Source organism: Callospermophilus lateralis, unplaced genomic scaffold (genome assembly GCF_048772815.1).
Source record: "Callospermophilus lateralis isolate mCalLat2 unplaced genomic scaffold, mCalLat2.hap1 Scaffold_91, whole genome shotgun sequence".
NCBI classification, from domain to species: Eukaryota; Metazoa; Chordata; class Mammalia; order Rodentia; family Sciuridae; genus Callospermophilus; species Callospermophilus lateralis.
In genome coordinates, this window is record NW_027517238.1 from 4,154,097 (window position 1) to 4,176,409 (window position 22,313).

At 31.9% G+C, this 22,313-nt stretch overlaps 1 pseudogene; it reads right to left on the bottom strand.

Moving 5' to 3' along the window:
- The window catches only part of LOC143641225 (cadherin-9-like), a 72,825-nt pseudogene extending 50,856 nt beyond the window's left edge, over nucleotides 1-21,969 (bottom strand).
- Nucleotides 21,970-22,313: the final 344 nt, after the last annotated feature.

The window sequence follows — 22,313 nt, forward strand, 5'->3', positions numbered from 1 at the left end:
TCCCCCTATTTTGATTTCAGCAACCTTAAATAAAAGGACAATTTCCTCATATCTAGTATGGATTGTGATGAAAAAAAATACAAATTTGGAGTCCAAATTAATTAGTCACTCTATTATCAAAGATCAAACAAGTGGATGAATTTAACTTTCTGCCAATAGTAACACCATATTTTTCTGAGAGACTCTCATAATACAAATAGGCAAAAACAAAACCTCAAGCAAACAAACATACAAAAATCTTAATCCTTCAACTCTCCTTAAATACACTGCTGATTAATTTCTTCTTAATTATCTAGCCATACACAGCTATCAACTATCACTAGGGGATACATGTGACTAGTAGGCATTTTAAAAGGATAAAGAGGGCAAAATGACCTACTGTAGTTAGACTCAGTTTTAGAAGTGAATTATACTGCACAAAAGTTCCAAGGGGCTGAGACAGCTGCATGATGAAGACTACAATGGAGTTTGTCAGCTTAGTGGTTGTGGCAGCAACTGTTGTTGAAGCTGGGTGAACTATGAGTGTCTGCAGAACAATGAGTCAGAAGATGACAGATTGCTGCATAGCACACAAACTGTGCTCTCAAAATATTTACTCCCAAGGGAGAATTAAGTCCTGTTCAAGTAACAATTATGTTATATTCATTACTTTGCTCTGTTATTTAGGGTTTAATGAGATAATGTTGGTAAAAACTTATCTTAGTTCCTAACATATAACATGCCCTCAATAAATTAGAATTTGATTAAGACTGCTCTTTTGTTACTATTGTTCTGTAGTTTAGTTTAAGGTCTGGTTAGTGATGCCAGCTGCTTCACTCTTAATGCTAAGGATTGCTTTAGCTATTCTGGGTCTCTTATTTTTCCAGATGAATTTAATGATTGCTTTTCCTATTTCTGTGAGGAACACTATTGGGATTTTGATTTGAAATGTATTAAATCTGTACAGTGCTTTTGGAAGTACGGTCATTTTGATAATATTAATTCTGCCTATCTAAGAGCAAGGTAGATTTTTCCATCTTCTAAGGTCTTCTGTGATTTCTTTCTTTAGGGTTCTGTAGTTTTCATTGTATAGATCTTTCATCTCTTTTGTTGATTCCCAAGTATTTTATTATTTTTTTTGAGGTTATTATAAATGGGGTTGTTTTCCTCATTTCCCTCTCAGAGGATTTGTCACTGATATACAGAAATGGCTTTGATTTATGGGTATTAATTTTATAACCTGCTACTTTGCTGAATTCCTTTACTAGTTCTAAGAGTTTTCTGGTTTAGCTTTTTGGGTCTTCTAGGAATAGAATCATATTGTCAGCAAATACTTAGCAAATAGTGCTAATTTAAGTTCTTCATTTCCTATACATATCCCTTTAATTTCTTTCATCTGTCTAATTGCTCTGACCACTCTTTCAAGGACTATGTTAAATGGAAGTGGTGAAAGAGGCATCCCTGTCTTGTTCCAGTTTTTAGAGGGAATGCCTTCAATTTTTCTCCATTTAGAATGATGTTGGCCTGGGGCTTAGCCTTTATGATGTTGAGATATGTTCCTGTTTTCCCTAGTTTGTCTAGAGTTTCAAACATGAAGGGGTGCTGTATTTTCTCAAATGCTTTTTCTGTGTCTATTGAGATGATTATATGATTCTTAACTTTGAGTCTATGGATGTGACAACTTACATTTATTGATTTCCTAATGTTGAACCAACCTTGCATACCTGAGATGAATCCCACTTGATCATGGTGCACAGTCTTTTAGATATGTTTTTGTATTCGATTTGCCAGAATTATATACAGAATCTTTGCACCTATGTTCATTAGAAATATTGGTCTAAAGTTTTCTTTCTTTGGTGTGTCTTTGCCTGGTTTTGGAATCAGGGTGATATTGGCCTCATCGAATGAGTTTGGAAGTGCTGCCTCTTTTTCTATTTCCTAAAATAAATTAAAGAGTATTGGTACTAGCTCTTCTTTAAAGATCTTGTAGAACACGGCTATATAACCATCCAGTCCTGGGCTTTTCTTGATTGGTAGGCTTCTGATGGCGTCTTCTATCTCATCACTTCATATTGGTCTGTTTCAATTGTGTATATCTTCCTGATTCAGTCTGGGCAAGTCATATGACTTAACAGACTGGTTGACCAATGGTACAGAATAAAGGACACATAGACTAACCCACAAAATTACAACTATCATATACTAGACAAAGGCGCCAAAAACATGTATTAGAGAAAAGATATCCTCTTCAACAAATGGTGCTGGGAAAACTGGAAGTCCATATGCAACAAAATGAAATTAAACCCCTATCTCTCACCATGCACATAACTCAACACAAAATGGATCAAGGACTTAGGAATACAACCAGAGACCCTGTGTCTAATAGAAAAAAAAGTAGGCCCTAATCTCCATCATGTGGGATTAGGCCTCAACTTCCTTAATAAGACTCCTATAGCACAAGAATTAAAACCAAGAATCAGTAAATGGGATGGACTCAAACTAAAAAGTTTCTTCTCAGCAAAAGAAACAATCAATGACCTGAATAGAGAGCCTACATCTTGGGAGCAAATTTTTACCTCTCACACATCAGATAGAGCACTAATCTCTACAGTATAAAAAGAACTCAAAAAGATAAACACCAAAAAAACAAATAACCCATCAATAAATGGGTCAAGGATCTGAACAGACACTTCTCAGAAGACAATATTCAATCAATCGACAAATATAAGAAAAAATGTTCATCATCTCTAGCAATTAGAGAAATGCAAATCAAAACTACTCTAAGATACCATCTCACTCCAGTCAAAATGGCAGCTATTATGAAGGCAAACAATAATAATTGTTGGCGAGGATATGGGGGGAAAGGCACACTCATACACTGCTGGTAGGATTGCAAATTGGTGTAGCCAATATGGAAAGCAGTATGGAGATCCCTTAGAAATCTGGGAATGGAACCAATATTTGACCCACCTATCCCTGTCCTTGGACTGTATCCAAAGGACTTAAAAACAGCATATTAGAGGGACACAGCCACATCAATTTTTATAGCAGCACAATTCACAATAGCTAAACTCTGGAGCCAACCTAGCTGCCTTTCAGTGGATGAATGGATTAAAAATGTGGCATGTATACACAGTGGAATTTTACTCAGCAATAAAAGATAATAAAATCATGGCATTTGCAATGGATGGTGTTTTAGAATATAATGCTAAGGGAAGTTAGCCAAACCGAGAAAACAAATGCTGAATGTTTTCTCTGATACAAGTGGCTGACTCATAGTAGGGTAGTGAGGGGGAGCATGAATAGATGAACTCTAAATAGGGAAGAGGGGTGAGAGAGAAAGGGAGGGGGCAGGGGATTAGTAAGGATGGTGGAATATGATAGACATCATTATCCAATTTACATGTATGAAGGAATGAATTGGTATTAACATACTTTATATACAAACTCACTCCAGTAAGATTGGCAGCCATTATGAAGTCAAACAACAGCAAGTGCTGGAGAGGATGTGGGGAAAAGGGTACACTGGTACATTGCTGGTGGGACTGCAAACTGGTATGGCCAATCTGAAAAGCAGTATGGAGATTCCTGGGAAAGCTGGGAATGGAACCACCATTTCACCCAGCTATTGCCCTTCTGGGACTATTCCCTGAAGACCTTAAAAGAGCGTACTACAGGGATACTGCTACATAGATGTTCATAGCAGCACAATTCACAATTGCTAGACTGTGGAACCAACCTAGTTGCCCTTCAATAGATGAATGGATAAAAAAAAAGTGGCATTTATACACCATGGAGTATTACGCAGCACGAAAAAATGACAAAACCATGGAATTTGCAGGGAAATGGATGGCACTAGAACAGTTTATGCTTAGTGAAGCTAGCCAATCCCTAAAAAACAAATACCAAATGTCTTCTTTGATATAATGAGAACAACTAAGATCAGAGCAGGGAGGAAGAGCAGGAAGAAAAGATTAACACTAAACAGATATATGAGGTGGGAGGGAAAGGGAGAAAAAAGGAATTTGCATGGTAATGGAGGGAGACCCTCATTGTTATACAAAATTACATATAAGAGGATGTGAGGGGAATGGGAAAATTAACAAGGAGAGAAATGAATTACAGTAGATGGGGCAGAGAGAGAAGATGGGAGGGGAGGGGAGGGGAGGGGGGATAGTAGAGGATAGGAAAGGTAGCAGAATACAACAATTACTAATAGGGCATTATGTAAAAATGTGGATGTGTAACCTATGTGATTCTGTAATCTGTATTTGGGGTAAAATTGGGAGTTCATAACCATCTTGAATCTAATGTATGAAATATGATATGTCAAGAGCTTTATAATGTTTTGAACAACCATTAAAAAAATTAAAAAAAAAAAACGTTGAGTCTCAAATTAGGATTGCTAAATAGAGCCAGGAACTTGTAACCTCAGATTTTTTATCCAAATTGGAAGAAATGCCTGATCACTGGGTCTTTAAGACTGATTATTTCATGTGCAGTATATACAAGATCGATTCTATGACTTCAGATAACAGCTTAAAAAAATTACAAAACCTAACCTAAGCTACAATGGTCCATTTAGCCTTGAAAAGTTTCTGCTCAGTATCTGATTTCATAATTATAATATTTTATTTTGCACCTGATCTTACAATAACATTTTTATGTGTTTTATTTTGTAATTATTTATGAAAAATATTCTTTGAAGTTTAGCAGTAAAGCTGTATAAACTATGGCTATACAATTGAGATGACTGAAATTCATCACAAGCATATAATTATAGAATATTGTCCATGTATTTCAATCTCTTCCATAACCGATGTTTTTTGAAGTGATTATAATGAGAACAAATTTCACTGATTTGAATTTGTCTCTCTTCCCTAATAAGTTTTAAGGAGTATGTGTTAATAAACATTTCTTTAAATGAATTTTCCTTCTTTTTTTATATTGTTATTCCATGTTGTATTTTTTTATATGAAGAAATTTAAAGGTTCAAATAGTAAAGCATTTTTGCATTTTAAAATGCATTAAAACTTCAACAAAAGAACATGTAATCTTTATATTGTTTGATATTGCTCAGTTTTAATTAAATATCTTGTATTCACACTAGGAAGACTACACCTAGTAAGTAAAAGAATGGTTTTCTAGTTATTAACATAAATAAATAAATGCACATGTCATGTGTCCCAGTTCACATTTGCAAAGCTCCAGCAAAGCAGTTCAATCAGTTTGGAAGATTTTTCACCTGTTTATTTTTAGCTGTGATATCTCTGCTTAATCAGTGCAGTGATTAAAATAGGAATAAACAACATTGAAGTCTTGCTTTTAAAAGTCAGGATTAAAAATCAACATTGAATTAAGTGCTAAGTTACAGGCTCTGAGCTGGGTGTGTGGAGTGCTGCATTTCAGGAATCAACCAGTCTGAATAGATATGATAGGAGCATTTGAAGAGGATTAAATGGGAGGGGGAACTGGTGATATGTTATTTTATTTTTTTCCAACTTTATTCAGCTATAAATAATAATAAAAAATTGCAAGTATTAATGTATACAACATGATGTTTGGATACATATGTATTGGAAAATGATTGTATATTTTTTCACATATTTATAATTGTGCATGTATGTTTGCTGAGAATGCTTAAGATCTAACTTCAAAGCAATTTTCAAGTACAAAATATGTCATTATTAACTATACTTATCTTGCAGGGCATTTGATCTCTTAAACTGAAAGTTTGTGTCCTTTGCACAACATATCTTCATTTCTTTTATCCACCTGGGCCCATGTCTGTTATATGAAGAAGAGTGGAAGAGTAGAAAGTTCAAAAGAAAAAAGGCTGATGAGTAGCTTGATGAGTGCTTTCACTTTTCAAAGACTCCTGGGTGGAATGAGTAGCCTTGGAAGGAAGAGAAGCCCATCACTGATGTCACAAGCACCTGAGATGTTAACAGGAAGAGCAATGTTCAGATTCCAAAATAGACTTTCCAGGTACATACAAAAGGGACAAAGAAAATGTTCTGTAAGGGTTTTCATATTTCTTAACATAATAGAATGTCTCAAAATATCAAAGCTCAGAGTCTTATTTAAGAGGGACAAGTATGGATTAATTCCATAATATATGATAAAAAATCTGAATTTTTTCCTAATATAATAGATCATAAATCAGAACTAAATAAAGAAAGATATGGGTGGGGAAGAGACTATTTGGGCTAAGTATATATGAGATAATTTTGTGTATTACAATATCAGAAGCCTTAGTTTAGGATAAATACTGCAGAATACACAGAGATTTTATGAGAAGGAAGAAGAAATTAATTCAATCCTTGTCAAATTACTGTGCATTTTCTAGTAGAAGAAAGGAGGTGATAAATTCTGTAGAACTCAGGAGGTGATTAGTCCATGTAGTAATGAACTACTTGAAAAATGGCTACCATTAGCTATAATCTACTTGGAGAGAGTGATAAAACATCATAAAAATATTGATAACTGGTGAATCTAGCTGAAGGATGAATAGAAGTTCTTTGCATAATCTGAGTGACACTGCAGCTGAAAGTTTGCAATTATTTCAAAATACATTTCCCCAATATATTCAGGGATATTAATTGAGTTTACATTTAATGGTTAGGTAATATTTTAGTCTTCTAATTTCTAGACATATCTCATTTCTCCTTTTATGATTCTCCTTTAATGTTTGCAGCATGTGCAGTTCCACCTGAATCTATGAGAATTTGAATTTGTTCATATCATGACCTCCCCTGGGGATTTTCTTTCTTCTTATTCTAAGTCATTCTAGTGTTTGAGTGGGTTAAATCTCTATTATATAAATAAATTGAACTGCTTAACAAATGCTTACTGACATTATCTTTGTGAAGTATATATTACACTTTGCTCATTTTATTGTTTCCCCTTCATCTTTTAAAATTGATTTATAAACTTATACCTGCATATTTTGTCATATTTATTATGACATATATTATGTGAATTAGAATTATTTTCCTCTTAAAGACCTAGTCATGTTCATACCCCTAAAATGAACATTTCAGCATCAGTTCTCTAAGAAAATCATCTAATATAATAATAGTGCTATTAACTTAGATATTTAATAATACAATTACATTTAACATTCAATTAAATAGTCTAAAATATGCCAATTGTTCATATAATGTCATATAGTTTTTCCTCATGCATACCCAGAATTGCATTTTCTCAAATAGGTAGGCCATTTTACTTTCTTTAGTGTTAAACAGTTTCTAAAAATTGTAGAAACTGACAAGTTAATTCTAAAAGTTTTATGAAAGTATAAAGAATCTTGAAAACCAGTTATTTTGAAAAAGAGAACCCTGGCTGGAGGTTGGAGGTGGAGTTTATATAATCAGATTGTGAAGGAAAAAAACATAATACTTCAATAAATAAAGTAGATTAGAATCGTCTTTTTTTTCCCCTCCTTTGTTCTTCACCAAATGAAGAAAAAAAAAAGAAATTCTAAAATTCAATGAACAAAAGACCCACAAAAGCCAAAGCCATCCTGAGCAGAAGCAGCAAAGCTTAGGCATCACAAAACCTGATTTTAAATTATATCATAGAGCCATAATAAATAAAGTAGCATGCAGCTGGCATAAACAAAATATCTAGATGAACCAGACGTCATAGAAACTACAGAGACAAATTTATACATCTACAGTCATGTGATTCTTGACAAAGGTACCAAAAGCATAAATTGGAGAAAAGACAGCATTTTTAACAAGCAGTCCTGAGAAGACTGGATAAACATATGTTGAAAAAAGAAACTAGATCCTTATCTCTCCCTTTGAAAGTAAAATCAAAAGGGACCAAAGACTTAACACTAAATCCTGAGACTTAGCAACTTTTAAAGGAAAAATAGGACAATTGCTTCAACACACAGGCACAGACAAAGACTTCCTGAATAAGACACATATGTCTCAGGAAATAAGGGATCAATGAATGGAATGGTATCAAATTGAAAAGCTTCTGCACAGCCAGTGAAACAACAGCGTTGAGAGACAACTAATGCATTGGGAGAAAACATTTGCTAGCTACAACTTCAAAAGAAGGATGATCCAATAACAAGTTCCACATAAAACTAAATCTTCCATCAGAAAATTAACTGAATGCACACTTTGGAAAAGAAGAAGTATAAATGATAGACAATTATATGAAATAAATTTTAATAATTCTAACCATCAGGAAAATGTAAATTAAAACTACACTGAGGTTCCATCTCAACCCAATTAGAATGGGTGACATCAGGAAAAAATTAATAAATGCTGGTGAGAATGTGGGGAAAAAAATCCTTAACAACCATTGGTGGGAATGTAAATTGGTATAGCCACTATGGAAATCAGTATGAAGATTCCTCAGAAGCCTAAAAATAGAACTACCATATACTTCACTATTTCACTCATAGTATTTCTCCAAAAGAGTTAAATTTACCTTATTTTAGATATACTATCCTACTCATGTTTATAGTAGCAAAGATTCTAAGAACCAAATTATGAAATTAGCCTGTTTGTTCATAAAGAGATGACTGGATGAAGAAATGTGGAATATATGTACAATGAAGTTTTATTCAGTCATAAAGAAGAACCAAATTATGTTATTTTCAGGAACATGGATGAAACCAGAGATCATAGTATCAAGCAAAATGAGACAGACTCAAAGAAAAAAATTATGGTTTATTTTCTCCTCCCTGTAGAAAATAGAAGGAAAAATAAGTAACAACAAAAAAGGTAAGCTCTATAAAATTAGAAGACAGACTAGTATGATAGGTGAAGGGAAAGGTGGGGTAAAGATTGGAGAGTAAAATTGATCCAGTTATATTTTATGCCTAAAAAATAGTACATAGCTATAAAAATATAAAATGTTGTTGATCTATATAATTAACTTTTTATATGTTAGTTTATATAAGTTTATCTTTAAAGAGTCAAAATTGACAACACACCCAAAAACTGATAACCATTGATCCAGATTTATTTATATTCACAGTGATTGTTCATTATTTAATAAAATTATTCATGATTGTATTTTCTATTTGATGTAATATTGCATAATAATTAAAAACTCTTTCCTAGAAAATCATCTTGAAAATTACCACAATCTTAGGTACAAAAGGCAGTATACAGTTTTTATCTGCCTTATGATTAATTGATTCAAATTTTATGGCAACAAAGAAGAGCAGAATCAATTTATCACCTCATAGTCATAGTTATCAATGAGTTGTCAGTGTATGTATTTCATACTTTTTAAAATATTATTGTTCACTTCCCTAACTCTCCACTACTCAAATACATTTAACATCTCCTTGTATGCCAGAAGAGAAAGCATTTATATTTTTAACAAAGGACATCATTTTATCATTGATAATCTATGGTTTAAAACTACTCAAAATCTTCTAGTTGTATTTTTATTCTCTAATCACAAGTCTTCACATTTTCTATCACTGCATTTGACTTAAACTTCAAGAAAACAGCAAAGGATGTAGTGATAATGGCTGACCAATCAATCAGGACATAGAAATAAATCTAGTGAGAAAAAAAAATTACAGGGAATGTGTGACACCATTTTCCTGTCCTTTCTAAAAGTTCTGTTAGAATTAATTGAGTGTGTGCCTTGTCTGGATTTCATTCAATTTCCCTAAACCTCCTAATGAATTGTCAGTGAATAACCTCTATAAAGTTAATTCAAAGATGGTTGTGCACCCTCATAATCTGTTGTCTTTAATTTAAGGGCACTCTTAACACAGTGTCTTTAGATTGATAATAGACCTTGCTATGTAATTTTTGCCTATGGTGCATAATCAGACAATTATTTATTATTTAATAAAAGTATTTGAGATATAGTGTATTCATAAGAAATATTTAAAATTGCTTTTTATTATAGTGGCCTTTCATTTTATTGTTTTTAAGTGTTTCCCTGACTCTATAGTGTAAAAAAAAAAACTTCAATATTATTTTGCTTAAATTAATTTTGAGGTATAATGGGTTTATTCAGTTATGAGAAAAAGAGTTTTTGTTAATTTTGAATCATTTTTTAAATTTATTTTTTAAGATTAGAATATTTTATGACAAACCTTAGACTAAATGAAATATGATTTAGATTATATTTGTCATACATGACAAAAAAAATCATAATATATATACAATCAATTTTAAAGTTCTATCATTAGATTAAGCCATTTTGATTATTTTATTACATACACAAAAACCCCTTCACTTACTTAGAAATCCAACTTTTCATGATTTTTTGTTATGTTTACTGGATTGAGCATAAAAATGGAAGTGAAATTTCTTTCAGAAATTTATAAATTAAAATCATTTTCAGTAAGTAATATTTCACTACTTTAAAGGTGTCTAATTTTGCATTTCTTATTAATAGATATGAAAAATATAAAGAAATAAAGTGGAGTGGAGTTAATTTTTTAAGTAGGAACATTTAAAATTTGTATTTCCACAAAAGATATCCACATAACTACTTTTGAATATTGGTCATTACTCAAATACCAACGAGATATACTGGTGAAACATATATATATATTTCTCTCCCCACCCCCCCAAAAATAGGCCTTTTACTCACTAAAACTAGTGACTGTGGCATGTAGATATGCTTCAATGTTTGAACTGCCAAAAGGTAAAGATTAATAAGGAAAAACTGCATATTTGTTTTGATTCCAGCCATGTAGCATGGGTTTGGTAACACTAACTCTTGATATTGGTAATAATAAATCTTCACAGACTTTCTCTCTCTCTTTCTCTCTCTCTCTCTCTCTCTCTCTCTCTCACACACACACACACACACACACACACACACACAGCCACACACACACACATGATTTATCAGGAAAAATGGTGTAGAAACCAAGAAAGTGAGAAAGGGGGACTTTACTGGGATTTAATTCTGGACATTCAAAGAAGATCAGGGACCCAGGAGGCTGGATATAGCAAAATAAAAAAGAAAACCCCAGTGCCATTGCTGGTCTGACTGTGTGATCCACACCTGACTCCCTCTTACCTCCACTCCAAGCAAAAATATTGGAGGGATAAGCCAATTAAAGAAAGTTGAATTTAAAGGAGGCTTGAGGCATGTCTGCATACAGTGAGAACGGAGATCAAAGACACTTCCTGACTAACCTCAAATGCGTGCTTTAAATTACCAGAAGGAAAATAATAACAGACAAAAAAAAAAAAAACAGGAAAGAATATAAGCAAATAAGGGAAAGAAGTAAGTTTTACATTAACACTATTTCTTGTGTTATGCAGAAGACATATGTCTTAGGTGAGGAATCACAGTCAGGATTAAAGACCCTCATAGAGGCAAAAATTGAAAAGAGAAAATCCAGGAATGGAAGAAGTCACAGAAGAGGTGGTACTTACACGTACAGTGTAACATGCAGCTAATGCCTAAACTAAACATGCAGAGAACAGGGAATGTTGTGGGGTAAGAAAAAAGAATCAGAGATATAGAATAGCCTGAAGACTGATACCTGAGCAGAGATTTTAGCCACTCCAGGTCCTAGGAGAGAAGACTAAAGTTCTACTTAGATGAGGATGGTAAAAATTTTGGAATTTGCAGTGAAACACTAGGAGTGTGATAATTTGTGAGTAAGAATGATAAACTTGGCATAAAGGTTAGATATATATCACAAGACTAAACACATAAACAAAATAATAAGCTGCCTTTAAATCTTTAATACAAAACTTACATAACATCAAAGAAGCCTACAGTAATTATACTGCCTACTGAATCAAAACTCTACATTCTTCATAGGAAGATAACAGAATATAGAATCCCCACAATATATAATTTATAAAGGTCAGTATGTAAAGAGAAAATATTCAACATAAATAGAAACAAAGAGGACCCTAATGTTGGATTTAAACAGAAAAAAATTTTATAATAACTCACATAAATATATAAAGAATATAATAAGGCATAATAAAAGAAATGATAAATATATGAGGAATGTCATAAAATATGTGAAAAGTCAAAGAGATGAAATACTAAAACTAGAAGCAAAAAATTTAAAAAATCTGAAATAAAAATACGAAACAGTAGATTGGATATAAAACATATAAAAACATAAATCTGAAGACAATGTAATTAAATTATCCCAATTTGAGCCCAGAGACAAACTGATATTTTGATAAATCTACCCAGTCTTGAACTATGGAATAATATCTCTTGTCTCAAATCACATGTATTTGAAATTTCCAAAATGAAGAACAAACAGTCGCAAAAATAATAATTTTTAAATGTTTATGTAATTTTAAAATTTGATGAAAAACAATTTACAGAACTAAGAAGGCCAACAAATTCCTAGAAGAATAAACATGACTGTATCTGGGTATTAGAGAAAAACAGCTGAAAACCACAATTATGAACAGAAACATAAAAGCACCTAGAGAAGCATGTACATTATATATAGGGCAACAAACATAAGAATAATGATTGAGTCTTAAGACACTGTGGCACAACTGTGGAGGCTAAAGCAGGATCCAGAGTTCAAAGCCAGCTTCAGCTACTAAGTGAGTTCCTAACAAACTCAGTGAAACCCTGTCTCTAAATAATATATAAAAATGGGCTGTGGTTTTAGCTCAGTGGGTAAGCACCAGTGGGTTTAATTCCTGGTACCAGCCCCCCACCCCAAGAAAAATATAATGATGGACTTATTATTTAAAAATAATAGAATCCACAACACAAGCAACAATATAAAATGCTATAAGGAAACTAAAATGGTCAGGTTAACATGTTTCTATAGTCATTAAAATATCTTTCAAAAAATGAAAGTTAAATAGAATATTTTCAGATATACAAAAGCTAAGAAAATTTGTGCATATATGAATAAACTGCCAGTTATATATCAAAGATTGCCAAACTTCACAAAAATGTATAAACCAACCATAAACTTTTGCATTTCAATAAATCATGGTAGCTGTTTTTCAAAGACAATTATACAGAAAAATGTTGAGAGCTAAAGGATGACAAAAGATAAAGGATACAAACACATGCCTCAGGTGAAATGAAATCAATTTAGTAGTGTTATTACAGGTAAAGGGCAGAATTTCATAATGATGAAAGACCATTTAATCACAAACTCAAGAAAGATAATTGGATATACACCTAATTGTTGCATAAAAATAATTTTAAAAATAGACAAAAGTAGAAAGAAATTTAACAATGTACGTTTTAAATTTCTACTCCCAGTAAGAATTGAACAAGGAGATAAAAAATTACAAGGATAGATAATTTAATATTAGCATCGTATTTTCCTAAGACTAAGAATATTAATAATAAACTATGACCAATAGAATAAACCCTGTAAAATGATTATAATTTTTCATTATAAAACATTTGTTTTTACAAAAAATTAAGAGTATCATTTTTTTCAAAAATTGCTTAAACAGAAATACTGTATATCTTTTTTTGGGTGGGGGTACTAGGGACTGAATTCAGTGGTACTCAATCACTGAGCCACATTCCCAGCTCTATTTCTTATTTTATTTAGAGACAAAATCTCACTGAGTTGCTTAGCTCCTCACCTTTACTGAGGCTGGCATTGAACATGAGATCTTCCTGCCTTAGCCTCCCGAGCCTCAAACCTGTGATCACAGGTGTGTACCACAACACCCGGCTACAATGAATATCTTTTTATCATACATTTGCAGAGTCACTATTTGCCTACTAATCTTGAACTCATCTTTGTCCCTTTGTTTTTAATGTTTGTTTCTCAATATGATAATTTATTATAATCACATTCCTAGAAAACTCTGAATTTGAAATAAGAGTATTTACTGTATGAATTAAGCTAAGTATATATTCAATTGCATTTTATAAAAATATTTATTTTTTAGTTTTTTTTAGGTGGACAAAATATCTTTATTTTATTTTATACGGTGCTAAGAATCGCACCCAGTGCCTCACGCATGCCAGGCGGGTGTGCTACCACTTCAGCCAAATTCCCAAGCTTCAATTGCATATTGAGAGTGACTTCAAATACCTCATATACTTAGTGTAAAACTTTGACAGTTTTAGAGTACCTTCTTCACACCATTTCCATAAATACCAACAGTTCAGTTCTGTGGTCCTTAATTGTTTAAGATTTGCTCAGGACAAACTTCAAAAGGTTTGTGTGAGTATAGTTGAAACATTTTTATCTGGAACAAAAGTCTTTGTTCTTTGGGAACAGAAAACATAATAATTCCTAAACAAAAGCAGCAAGCTTGCATACATTATTAATTGAGAATAATTCTAGTGTCAAGTTAGGCACCATAGAATTTATTAGTGATTTAATCTTAGTCAGGAGCAGTCGTGTACACCTGTAATCCCCACTACTTGGAAGGCTGAGGCAGTAGGATTACAAGATTATGGACAGCCTTGGCAACTTAGCAGACCCTTCTCAAAATGATAATTGTTTAAAAACAGGAACTGGGGATCTTGCTCATAGGAAGAATCTCCTGGTTTTAATTTCAAGTAATTAACACACACACACACACACACACACACAGACACACACACACACACACATGCACACACACACTCTAAAACAAAACAAAAGAATTCAGTGTATTAGATAATAAATTAAAATATGTCTATTTTACTCTGAACAGAAGTTTCATGTTTGGTAGGCCTTTCCCATATTTGGCCAGAATAATAGTATTTTGTTTATTTTACACAGGAAAAAGTTGTTTAAGAAGTGGTGAGGTTTTCTTATTCCTCCTTCTACGGTTTCACATTTCAGGTTTTCCATTTTCACACTCATTAATAATACTACACAGGAATACAATGAACATTAAAATGAAGTCGGAAACTTATAATTAATATGCAAAACATTAATGTGCTATGTTAGTGCATTGATTAAATGCTAGTGGTATAGAAGAGTTATAAATTTTCTGAGGTACAAATAGCTAATATATTCAAAGTCTTAAAATTCTTATTTTAACTTTAAGAATTTCCATTTCATTAATTTAGATTTATATACAGTAATTTATAATATACAAATATTTTTTTAGTACAGAACCTTCACAGATATGTTTGTGCACACATGTATGTGTATATGTGTGTAAAATTGGAAAGAAACAAAACAAAAATTTTAACATATATCATAGCTTATTGCAACATTTTAACAATATGCAAAAATGTAGCATTATCTGAGAAAGGCAGGAAAAAAGTATAAGAAACAGAAAACTCACAATTTTAAAGAATATATTCAGTAAATAGAATTAATATTTAAATATTTTAATGTTTTGTGGTATGATTGTAGTTATCTTAATATTTTCATCCTTTTTAAAAATTCACTGCACATGGTTTTTCATAGGTAATATATATTGTTTTATAGTGATATATTTTATAGTTATAAAATAATAATGACAAAAATAATATCTGATGTTCTTGTGTGTAAATGTTTTCCCCATTATTCCCTCTAAACACTTCTAGAGGCAGTACTACTTCTGCTATTTCAATTCCCTTTCTTCCTTTCTTCCCTCCTTCCTTCCTTCTTCCTTCCTAATGAGTAATAGTGGATCTGACCCTTTCCAATTTGAAGGAGAAGAGAATATTGTAATATTAGAAATAGTTCAATACTACTGAAACCAGTGACGCTGTGATGAAAATTTACACATATAATTTGGTAGTCATACTAATAATATTCTGCCACTTAATATTTTTAAAATAGTTTCACAGTAATTTATATTCTAACAATAAATAAAACAAAAAAATGTTCATTTAATTTTTAGAATCAGGTGTATGTAGGAGTACTGCAAATCCTAATTCAGACCAAATTGGCTTTGTCTTATTTTTAAATTCTACATACTACTTTAAAATAATTTCTATTAGGAATAGTGATTATTCTTAGTAGAAATCATTTTAAAGTATGTGATATTTGAGACAATATGGGAAAATGACAGGGTGTGAATGCATTTAGGGAACCTAGAAAGTATTGAGAATAAGGAGGGAAAATTACAAGAACAGCAAAAACAAACATCATTTGCTGAGAATGTCTGAATTTGCTGTTGCATATAATGGGGAAAGTGAATGTATTTATGGTTAATGTTATCTAATTTTTTTGTTTTGTTTTCCATAGTATTATCTCTCAGAATACTGACTAATAAATACCCACCACCCCAAAAAAGTTTTGAAATACCAACTAAATATTATTTTTGAGAAAACAAATGATGTTAAACATTTGAGGAAAGGAAAAAAAAACCATTTGGGTCTAAAGCAGATATTTCTAGAAGAAAATAATGAAAGATAGAACACAGTAATGGGAATATTCCATGACTATAATTTTTATAATCTTACCATTCTGTGGGAAAATACTAGCTAGGAAGAATGAGGATGGGTTTTCTTTAGTGATACCCCAAGGAAGAGATTCTGGAAAAGGGATCAGTTATTCAAGATTTGGTGCTATATCAGTTATGTCTGGAAAACTAGCATCTTTTCATACAATAAATATGATCTGTGGACATGATGAAGAAATAGATAGGTGCATGGAAGAAGAAATATTTCATGCTAAATAGAACCAAGGATTAGGGATACATAGAACATAGGTGGGAACATGTGAGACCATTGAACACTTAATTCTATTTAAGTAACTTTAGATTGATTTTCTATAAAATTACAAGAGATAGGAATTATTAAAAAACTGTTTTATAATTATAAACTGTGTATTTAAAGTAGTTAGACAAGAGGTGTTTTAGTGCTTCATTGTGAAGAAATAATATCTGAGAGGAAAATATGCAAATCACAATGATTTTTACCCATGATACAATATAAATAAATGGCAAAACATTACACTATATGCCATAAATTAGGACACTTATTATGTCATTTAAAAAAAAAAGAAAGAAAAAGTGGGTAATATGTTTTTGAGAATTTAAAATTAAAATATTAGTTTAGTGTGCTGAAATGCAGTGGTTGGTCTGGTAAAATGGTAATGCAGTACTGTCAATAAGAGTAATGGTAGTAAATATTAGAAGACTGGTTCAACTTTAATTGCGGATTTTTAAAAAAATGAATGCATATTATTTATTCAATTAATATGTCAGAAGTAATGGTAAATTATTTACTTATGCTGGTCTTTTTTATTTTTGCATTACAATTCCTACACCATTGTACTATAATTTATCATATCTCTGATTACAGTTTCTCTTCAGATCGTATAAATCTTTCGCCTTTTACACGCAGATTTTTTTTAATAGAACTCAGTGTGAAACAAATCTTTGTAGACTACACTTTTTTTGTTCTGAGTAATTGGGAATTGAACTCAGGGGCACATGACGACTGAGCCACATCCCCAGGCCTATTATGTATTTATTTAGGAAGAAGGTATCACTGAGTTGCTTAGCACCTTGCTTTTGCTGAGGCTGACATTGAACTCATAATCCTCCTGCCTAAACGTCTGGAGCTGCTAGGATTACAGGCTGCACCACCGGACCCAGCCTTTATAGACTATCTTGGGAGTCTGGATATAAAGGGTTATAATGTTTAGTATTTTCGTCATGTGTTTTGAGTTTTAACCAATTAACATATAAAGAAAATTTTGAAATATGATGCATTCACAAATAAAAAGTTGCTGCTACATGTACTGCACCATAAATAATGACATTCTAAAACCTTCATAAAAATATTTTATTTAGATTCTAAAAAGTAACATAATATACCATTAAAATCATCAGTTTTCCCTTAGTAAATTTGAGGCTTTATTTCAGTCTTTGATTTCTCCTCTGCCTGATACTTATACACATCAAAGTGCCATATCTTAAAAGCCTAAGACAAAATTCCCAGTCATTCCAATATATTATATATGCTTTAGGGATATATTAGTATTTACTGCATGTATCATCATGAGAGAGCATGAAAGAATGATGTGAATTTTGATACCCAATCAAATACAAACAAGACTGTACCCTTTCTCCCATTTCATATCTGTTACCTGTGTTTCACATTGTTTTCAGTGACAACAAAATCTATTATAACCAAATATACGGCACTTGATCAATGAAAAACACCCCTTTTATATTTTCTGACTATAGTCATAATTATTTCAGTTATGGAATAATGGAAGTTTCTGAAGTAAATCTATGAGGACTTCAGAACTCACTCTGTAACAGAGATCCTATTATATTCTTATGGTGGACACTGTATGCAGGTCATTGACCACCACACTCCCTGTCCTGAACAAAACTAGTTCTAAATACATATGTTCAAATTAAAATGTAACAGTCAATTAAATTGATATAAAAAATTTAAGGAATATTAACATTTTCTTTCAAGATTTAGTGCTATATCAGTTATGTCTGGAAAGCTAGCATCTCTTCATACAATAAATGAGATTTAGCAAGCATATATTTAAATCAGAATGAAATTCTGCCCAATTCTTAATACTGGACATATAACTTGATTGTTGATCCATAATAAAGAAAAGTTCTTTAGGATCTTGTTCTAATGTAACAAATAATATCATGCAGACTGGGTATGTAGGTCAGATGTAGAGCACTTACTTAGCTTATGCTAGGCCCTGGATTTTAATGCAAGCATGCATGCACACCTGTATGCGCATGCACACACACATACACACAAAAAGTACATGTAAAGATTCTTCAACAAAAGAGTAAAATCACTTGCCAAACTTCTTGCTAAATTTTATTCATTTCTGTCTTGTTCAATATTATTATTCTGCATAAAAATTTCAATGAAATGTCTTTGTTCAAATAGAAGAGGAACTAGATGGCAGTTGTGACTTTGAAATTGTTTTGAGTAAGAAATAAAGGATTCTCTTGTTACATAAAAGATTATTAGTAAATCTATGATACATTAGATTAGGCATTTTTCCTCTGCTTTTTATCCCACCTTCTTAAATTTGTTTACATGAACATTTTTACTGAATCCTCCTGCCCACATCAGCAGATTCTTACAAAAGCCTAGAAAATAGCAGAATCTTAGAATAAAAGAAATTTTAATGGCAATTGATTTAATATAACAAAAATATGAGGGTTAGAAAACTAAATCACATAAATTCTATACCATTTCAAATGCCACAATCAGGATAAAATCTTGTAAGTTGCATATTTGTGGGTGTTCATACATGTAAAGGTTAAATTTGCTGTTGTCATTTTGCTTATTCTTTAATTGCTTCTTTTATACTTATGATGAAACTGTAGTTTCTATTCAGACTATTTGTTATTCCAACTTTACATAATTTTATATCACCTGTGAATAAATGTTTTGTTTTTAATTTTCTGTGTTACCTAGTATGTACAAAAAACAGAAACCAAACTATAAAATTATACAAAATATAATATAAGAAATATAATTTTTTTCATTAGAAGCTTCCTGTCTCTTTCCAGTCCTGGTGCGTGGTGAATTTGGCAGGTGTAACTTCACAAGGCATAATGCCTCCAGTGCAGTAGATTCTGAAGGATAAATGTTTAGTTTACCAGGACAACCAGCAGCAATATGGTCACAGACACTGTCTTTGTGGTGTTCGAGAGGTTCAGTCTTTACTAGAATTCTTGTGTTTCTCTACGGTCTGGGTCAAGGTCTCTGTTAGCTTCTGTATAGGCATGGAACTAATGAAGTTAAAAGTAATGAACACAGGGTAGGCTAGGGTGAATAAGCTCCTAATAACAAAGGCTCCGAAGTGGTTAGTATCCCACTTCTACAGTGAACTACATATGTAGTAAGGGCAGATGTACCTGGTTCTACACCAAAACTGAGAAAGAATTGGGTGTCTTATTTTGTTGAAGACTTTTTTCATATATGTAGATTTTACATGGAAAAAATAAAAAGTGAACATATATGTTTGGCTTGATTATTCTCATTAAATGAAAATTCTCATAATCATAATGAGTTTTCTATTTTTGGCTTATTTTCTGTTTGTTGAGGTTAAAAAGACAAACAAATTACACATCTTAAATTTGTTCATGGGTTTAAAAAATGTCACTTGGCTAAAACAAATGATAAAACATTTTATGAAAAGTACTAAAACAGATTTGTCACCTACTTTTAGTAATCATTTGTAAGAGATAATACAATTTATTAAAAATAAGGAAAGTAGTACCTAAAGATTTAAAAAAATATTGTGTATTTTAAGTTGTTCATGTAGCAATGTGGTCAACATACAAATTAATCAACTCATTGTTCAGAAGGAAGCATTTTTGTTTTCAACTAAAATCAAATGCTTGTAGTAATGCCTTAACAGTCTTGAGATTATGAGTATTTCTTTTTATCAGTGGCTATTTTTCTGTATCTGTGAGTCTCCAAGGATGAAACTATTTCTGTAGTAAGGCCCTGTGATCTGAATGTGTCCTTTATACACTGCCTTAGAAAAAGAATCTTAAGGCAATTTCAAGTCCTTAGACACAAATGTCTGCTTGTTGAACTGGAAACGTCTTCACGTTAGTTAATAACTATGGTGTGAAGAGTGATGTTAAATGAGGGACGCTGGAGGATGCCATATGACTAACCTGAGGAGAAATAACAGAGAAAAAAGCAGCCAGTGAACTGAAGGGTCAAGTGAGATGACCTATGGGACCAGAGGAGATATATCAAAAGAAGTGGAAAAATGGGCTTCTGGAAAGGGAGGCTGCATTTGAAAAGCATATTGTTCACACACAAATAAAGAAGTAGACCATCATTTAAGCAATTTCACAGAATAAATGCATTTCTGGTTTAATATAGAAAGCTATAACTTTGTGCTATAAGTACTCTTTTATTATTTTTATTTTGGGATTATTCTAATGTATTCACCTGGTGTCAGTGAGTCTATAGTCCAATTATTAGAATTCCATCTAGGATTTTTGTTCAAGAATCAAGAAAAATAAATATATGGTCTGTGTATAATGTTAGTATTTATGCTTACTTACATGCTTATTCTCAGATTTGGGTAAAGCCTCAGCACTGGGAATAAATCAAATATAATCAGGTGAAAAAATGAATTGTCCTGAGTATAGAATAGAATTAATAAAATTGATAAGATATGAAAGATAGGTTGTGCCACTAAAGAAAAAATAAATAAATAAGAATGAATTGAAAAAATAGGTAATACATGAAAGAAAGAGAAAGATCTTTTTAAACACAAAAGGAAGACATGAGGAAGTGAGTTATACATTTTCAATTACCATTTGTTATTGGTTGCTGATGAGAAACCATTCGTGTTGCTGCTATTAACATAAAGGTATACTTCCCTAAAGATAGTGTCTTCTTTCACCTTCTTTTGTCTTTTCTTCTTCCTTCTGCCTTTAAACTTTTAGTCTGGATTATAGTCAGGAAGTAGTTTAGTCTGATATTAAGATATGGAAGCATCTAGAGATAATTTATTTCTCACACAGAACATACTATTCTTATGATGAACTAGTCATCTATAGATACCACTATATTTTAATAATGTTATGATATACTAAAATTGTGATTTGTTTTTCTTATATAGCAGACAGTTATCATAATTTTAAATAACATTTCAAGGAAAGTGTTCTTTAAAATGAATTGAATCAATTCATATGTCATGATTAACACTGAACCAAGGCCACACATGAGTTATATTATTTTGATTCTTTTTTCAGATAGTGATATAAAATAGGCATGTGAATACATCACATTCCACATACTACCTTTCTGAAATAATCTGCAAGAGCATGCTTTTCAAACATCATATTTAAGAAAATTTTTTTTCTGAATAATTATTAGTTGTGTGGAAAATAAATAAACAGCTATCACTTTCAAGTTTTGGAATTCTCATATCAAAGTCCTTACCTTGCCTACATATTGTGTGTCTGTACCTGTGTACTCTTCCAACAAGAAGAACTGATTCCACATCCAGCCACACTTGGTGCGATGAAGCATTTTACCATCATCTTTTGTCAAGCTCACTATCCTCTCACTGGGTAAGTAACTGCTACCGTTTTCTTGTAATGGGATGGTGTCAACTGTGTGCAAGATGTAGGTCCAGATGAATAATGGTAGATAATGGTAACTCCTCATTATCTGCTACTTCAGAAGGATGTCAAATTCAATGTATTGTCTGTATCTCCTGAAGAGGAGGGGAGAAAATGGTTTTACTAAGCTGTGTTACACTTTCACACAACCTGTAGACTAAAAATCTATTCTGATTGCTATTTAAGTTTATATAAAATTTTTCTATTATAAAGCAGTGAGCCACCATTAAAAACTCATTTAACACATAGATAATTAGGGAGATATGGACATCTTCTGATATATACATATATCAGAATGAATTCAGAGATATGGGCCCAGCACAGCAGAAAAGAGAATGGAGACTGGCAAGTATTGTTATAGATGTTTGCTACAGTGCAAAACTATCAGCT